The sequence below is a fragment of the Capra hircus genome, chromosome 3 (genome assembly GCF_001704415.2).
Source record: "Capra hircus breed San Clemente chromosome 3, ASM170441v1, whole genome shotgun sequence".
Taxonomy (NCBI): Eukaryota; Metazoa; Chordata; class Mammalia; order Artiodactyla; family Bovidae; genus Capra; species Capra hircus.
This window is the reverse complement of record NC_030810.1, coordinates 52,206,765-52,213,164: the sequence shown is the minus strand read 5'-3', so window position 1 is coordinate 52,213,164 and position 6,400 is coordinate 52,206,765.

The following is a 6,400-nucleotide window of genomic DNA, read 5'->3' as shown; positions in this document are numbered from 1 at the left end:
AACATTTCATTAGAAAATATATTTTTCACGTCACATACTAAATGAATCACTTTTAAATCAGTATATGGCTGTACCCACTACTTATCTACATAGTGGAACAAATTATATGCATTTTTATAACATTTTAGTTTTACCCTTTTATTCCATTTTTAAAAGTTATTTTGGCCTTGGAGCATTCTTATTACTTGTGGAAAATCTGGTTGTATTACTATCTAAGCTCTGAAGCTTTTACTATCAGTTTGTCCTAGGTTACTGTTGTTAAGTCACTTCAGTTGTGTCCAACTCTATGTGACCCCATAGACTGCAGCCCACTAGGCTCCCCTGTCCCTGGGATTCTCCAGGCAAGAACACTGGAGTGGGGTGCCATTTCCTTCTCCAGTGCATGAAAGTGAAAAGTGAAAGTGAAGTCGCTCAGTCGTGTCTGATTCTTAGCGACTCCATGAACTGCAGCCCATCGGGCTCCTCCGTCCATGGGATTTTCCAGGCAAGAGTACTAGGTTAGGTAAATATTATTCTATATTTTGCATTCATAATAACAAACGTTTATTGAGTTACTTTGCAAATAAAACACAGTGCCTGGTAGTAGAGAACAATTAATTAAATTAATAGGTGATCCCTTCCTTGAAAGAATTTATAAATCTGTAGCAGCCATGGTCACAAAAAATACAAGGCAAAGAATTAGTCAACTAAAGTGCTGGGAGTAGGATGATAGAAATGTATTATGTCTGGAAATAATTAGCTTTAAATTACAGCAGGGAGCTTGAGTATTTTGGTATATGATACCTCTGAATACTAGACTAACAGTTTTTTAGTGAGATATAGTTGCATATAACATTAAATAGTTTCAGGTATAAACATAATGATCCAATAAATTTATATACTGTGAAATAATCACCATAATAAGTCCAGTTAACGTCCATCATCACACATTACAATTTTTCTTGTGATGAGAACTCAAAACCTACTCTCTTAGCATCTTTGAAATATACAATACTATATTAACTATAGACACCAAGCTGCACATTACATCCTCAGGACATATTTATAACTCAAAGTTTGCACTTTTTGACCACATTCACCCATTTTGTCCACCCCCAAGTTATATGTATTTTAATACAAATAAAGAAACCATTTTGACCCAATATCACATTAGGTAAATCTTCATACTCTTTGGTAAGAAAGGAACTTGTTATCTTAAAAAAACAACAGTGTATTCTACAACAGTTTTTTAGTTCTGTGCTTCTTTAATATCTAGAGTATTAGACCCCTCTTTATATAACTAGAGAGAAGTCAACTGTTGGAAGATGAGAACTGGGAGAAAATTCTCCATGGGTCTCTCATGTTATGAGTGGAGGAACGGATTGCCTTACTCTTGACTATCTTTTTAAGGATGCTTGTATAGTGAGCAGCCTTAGAAAATAGAGATAGTGACTCCCTCTGAGCAGAGGGCAGGTTTGCGCAGTGTCTAATGTAATAAAGGCAATGTTTTCCTCTGGGGAAATAAATGGTCAAGCAGGTGTGCTTACAACTCATTTTAAAGGACTGGAGTTTTGAAAGCTTGGGGTTCTTCAGCTATAACACCAATCTACTGTGCGCATATCTACCCGGACAATTACACATCTGATGATGGGAGTATGTGGAACCAAAACAAACAAGAAGCTCATGCTTCATGCTTCACCACTAGTAACAAAGTCCTTTGACCCAGTCTTTTGTCTTCTGACAGCAAACATGATACTATGGGAAACTAAACTGCTAGTTTGCATGTAAGTTGAAAATCTTAGGTGCTTCACAGTCCTTGGCAATGAGAATTTGTTCCTCACCTAATCACTGCATTTAGATCATTTCAGTAGATACTGGCAGACAGTATCCATTCTCACTGTCTATCTGCAATCTGGGAACTATCAAAATTTTGACAGTTCATAAGAAAAGGGTATTATTTCAGTTTTGTAGTAAGATAAAACAATTGTTTAAATTTCTTAAGAACAGAATAGAAATAGCAAAGTAACAATACAATGAGATCAGTCGCTTTTCCTCTCCTTTTACTTTTATTCCTTTAAGTGCATCACAGGGTTGAATTATAGAAATGCTTATTTATTATACATAAACACATGGACTACCAGATGTTCAAGCTGGTTTTAGAAAAGGCAGAGGAACCAGAGATCAAATTGCCAACATTGGCTGGATCATCGAAAAAGCAAGAGGGTTCCAGAAAAACATCTATTTCTGCTTTATTGACTATGCCAAAGCCTTTGACTGCATGGATCACAATAAACTATGGAAAATTCTTCAAGAGATGAGAATACCGGACCCCCTGACCTGCCTCTTGAGAAACCTGTATGCAGGTCAGGAAGCAATAGAACTGGAAATGAAACAACAGACTGGTTCCAAATAGGAAAACTCTATTAGCCTTTGCCCTGCTTCATTCCATACTTCAAGGCCAAATTTGCCTGCTACCCGAGGTGTTCCTTGATTTCCTACTTTTGCATTCCAGTCCCATATAATGAAAAGGACATCTTTTTTGGATGCTAGTTCTAAAAGGTCTTGTAGGTCTTCACAAAACAGTTCAACTTCAGCTTCTTCAGTGTTACTGGTTGGGGCACAGGCTTGGATTACTGTGATATTGAATGGTTTCCCTTGGAAATGAACAGAGATCATTCTATTGTGTTTGAGATTGCATCCAAGTACTGCATTTCGGACTCTTGTTGACCATGATGGCTACTCCATTTCTTCTAAGAGATTCTTGCCCACAGTAGTAGCTATAACGGTCATCTGAATTAAATTCACCCACCCATTCCAGTCCATTTTAGTTCGCTGATTCCTAGAATGTTGACGTTCACTCTTGCCACCTCCTGTTTGACCACTTCCAATTTGCCTTGATTCATGGACCTAACATTTCAGGTTCCTATGCAATATTGCTCTTTGTAGCATTGGACCTTGCTTCTATCACCAGTCACATCCACAACTGGGTATTGTTTTTGCTCTGGCTCCATCCCTTCATTCTTTCTGGAGTTATTTCTCCAGTGATCTCCAGTAGAATATTGGGCACCTACCGACCTGGGGAGTTCCTCTTTCAGTATCCTATCATTTTGCCTTTTCATACTGTTCATGAGGTTCTTAAGACAAGAATACTGAAGTGGTTTGCCATTCCCTTCCTCCAGTGGACCACATTCTGTGAGACCTCTCTACCATGACCTGCCCGTCTTGGATGGCCCCACAGGGCATGGCTTAGTTTCATTGAGTTAGACAAGGCTGTGGTCCATGTGATCAGATTGGCTAGTTTTCTGTGATTATGGTTTCAGTGTGTCTGCCCTCTGATGCTCTCTCGCAACACCTACTACTGTCTTACTTGGGTTTCTCTTACCTTGGACGTGGGGTATCTCTTTACGGCTGGTGATGGATAGGGAGGCCTGGCGTGCTGTGATTCATGGGGTCACAAAGAGTTGGACACGACTAGGCAACTGAACTGAACTGAAATAGGAAAAGGAGTACGTCAAGGTTGTATATTGTCACCCTGCTTATTTAACTTATATGCAGAGTACATTATGAGAAATGCTGGGCTGGATGAAGCACAAGCTGGAATCAAGATTGCCAGGAGAAATATCAGTCACCTCAGATATGCAGATGACACCACCCTTACGGCAGAAAGTGAAGAACTAAAGAGCATCTTGATAAAAGTGAAAGAGGAGAGTGAAAAAAGTTGGTTTAAAGCTCAACATTCAGAAAACGAAGATCATGGCAACCGGTCTCATCACTTCATGGCAAATACATGGGGAAACAGTGGAAACAGTGGCTGACTTTATTTTTTTGGGCTCCAAAATCACTGCAGATGGTGATTGCAGCCATGAAATTAAAAGACACTTACTCCTTGCAAGGAAAGTGTTAAAAAGCAGAGACATTATTTTGTCAACAAGTCTGTCTAGTCAAGGCTATGGTTTTTCCAGTAGTCATGTATGGATGTGAGAGTTGGACTGTGAAGAAAGCTGAGCGCTAAAGAATTATTTTGAACTGTGGTGTTGGAGAAGACTCTTGAGAGAGTCCCTTGGACTGCAAGCAGATCCAACCAGTCCATTCTAAAGGAGATCGGTCCTGGTTGTTCATTGGAAGCACTGATGTTGAAGCTGAAACCCCAATACTTTGGCCACCTGATGCGAAGAGTGACTCATTTGAAAAGACCCTGATGCTGGGAAAGACTGAGGGCAGGTGGAGAAGGGGATGACAGAGGATGAGATAGTTGGATAGCATCACCAACTCAATGGACATGAGTTTGGGTAAACTCCAGGAGTTGGTGACAGACAGGGAGGCCTGTTGTGCTGCAGTTCATGGGGTCGCAGAGTAAGACATGACTGAGTGACTGAACTGAACTGAAACTACATTTAATTATGATTGTACATATTTTAAGCTCATAAATAAATATAAAGGAAGTTCAACACACAATATATTCACATTTGAAAATTTTACCAGTAGCATATAAGACAGTTAATTTTTTTGGTTGAAAATACATATTAATATGAAGTAAAAAAATAATCACATTTTTTTTTTTTCTTTTTTGGCCAGGTCATGCAGCTTGCAGAATTTTAGTTCCTTAACCAGGAATCTAATCTGAGAGCCTGGCATTCAGAGGGTTGAGCACCAACCATTGGACCACAAGAGAATTCCCTGAAATGTCTTTCTACTGGAATTATTATTTCTATATTTCTCAACATGGGTGATAGAATCACCACCTAGAGTCATATTTGACTCTTGCTTTCTGTATTAATTTGCTAGGGCTGCCATAACAAAGTACACGAACTAGATAGCTTAAAACAACAGCAATTTATTATCTCCTAGTTCTGGAGCCAGAAGTCCATACTGAGGTGTTAGTAGAACCACACTCCCTCTGAGTCCTGAGGGGAATCCTTCCTTGTCGATTCCTAATTGCTGTTGGCTTCCCCGCAATCTTCGGGATTCCTTGGCTTGTAGATGTATCACTGCAATCCCCTATCTTCACATGGTGTGCTCCGCGTCTCCGTCTTCACATAGTAATCTTATAAGGACCAGTCATATAGGGGCCCACCCTTCTCCAGTATGATCTCATCTTAACAAACTACATTTGAGATGATCCTATTTCCAAATAAAGTCATATTCTGAGTTGCAGGGGTTAGGATTTAATGCTTCTTTTTCAAACAGACACTTCACCCAATAACACCTTTCCCTCACTAAAAAATCAGATAAGTCATGAATCATTAATCTGGTTAATCAGCACAAAATCTCCTTAATATCTTTCAAATCAACGTTTTCTCTACTCCACCATCTCCATTCTCCTCCTTTACACACACACACACACACACGCACACCTGTTCTCACTCCATTCTCACTGTTCTGTCTCCTTTACACACACACCCCCCCCATTCTCACTCCATTCTGTCACACACACCTGTTCTCACTCCATTCTGTCACACACACAACACACCTGTTCTCACTCCATTCTGTTTCTACTCTCAATCATCAATTCTCTTCTGCACTATTTAAAAGTTTCTTAAACTATCTCATCTGTTTGGTTTCAACCACACATCTCCAAACCATTTATGCTATCACCCAGACGATCTTTCAAAAGAAAAATCTAATCATGTTATTCCTCTACTACCAGCATCCTCTTCTACTCTCCAGCAAACTCTTTTGTCATCTAAAGGAGAAACTATATAAAGCTCCTTCTTCAACCTTTTGCCACTCTCATATACACTCTATCCCCCAGATAAACCAAACTGCTTCTGGTGTCACATCTTTTTGCTTTTACACATGGTGATCCTTAACTAAAGTGCTCTCTGTTCCTGAGCACTTGACATATTTTACTACCCTTAAACTCCCTGGAGCCACAAATTGCAAACATTTTTTGGTGCTATTAACCTTCTTATTTTCCTCTACTATTGTACTTATCACATGGTATTCCAACCCTTCTATGTGTGCTTTTTTTCTCTTAACTACACCTGAAGTCTACCTCAAGGTTAGACATCTTTTGTGCACCTAGCACACAGCATGTTGTCTGTTCCATAGTAAATATTATTGAACTAGATTTTTCAGTAGTTTTTTTCTTTTTACAGTAAGACTTACTCTGAAACTTTCGCTTGAAGGGAAACATTTACTGTATTACCAAGAGAGGTTAAACTAAAAAGCAGGTAAAAAATAATTTTGGAAAAAAGAGTTTTAAAAATCACTGCTTGTGAAAGAATGATCAGAATAACTTTAAAATATCTTAAATGCATTACTCATTACACATCTATTAGAATGGCTAATATTTTTTTTAAAACTGACAAGTGCTAAAGAACATGTAGGACAACTGAACCTCTCACACATGGCTGACAAGAACGCAAAATGGTATAAACCCTCTCGGAAAGAGTTTAGCAGCTTCTCTTGAAGTTTAATA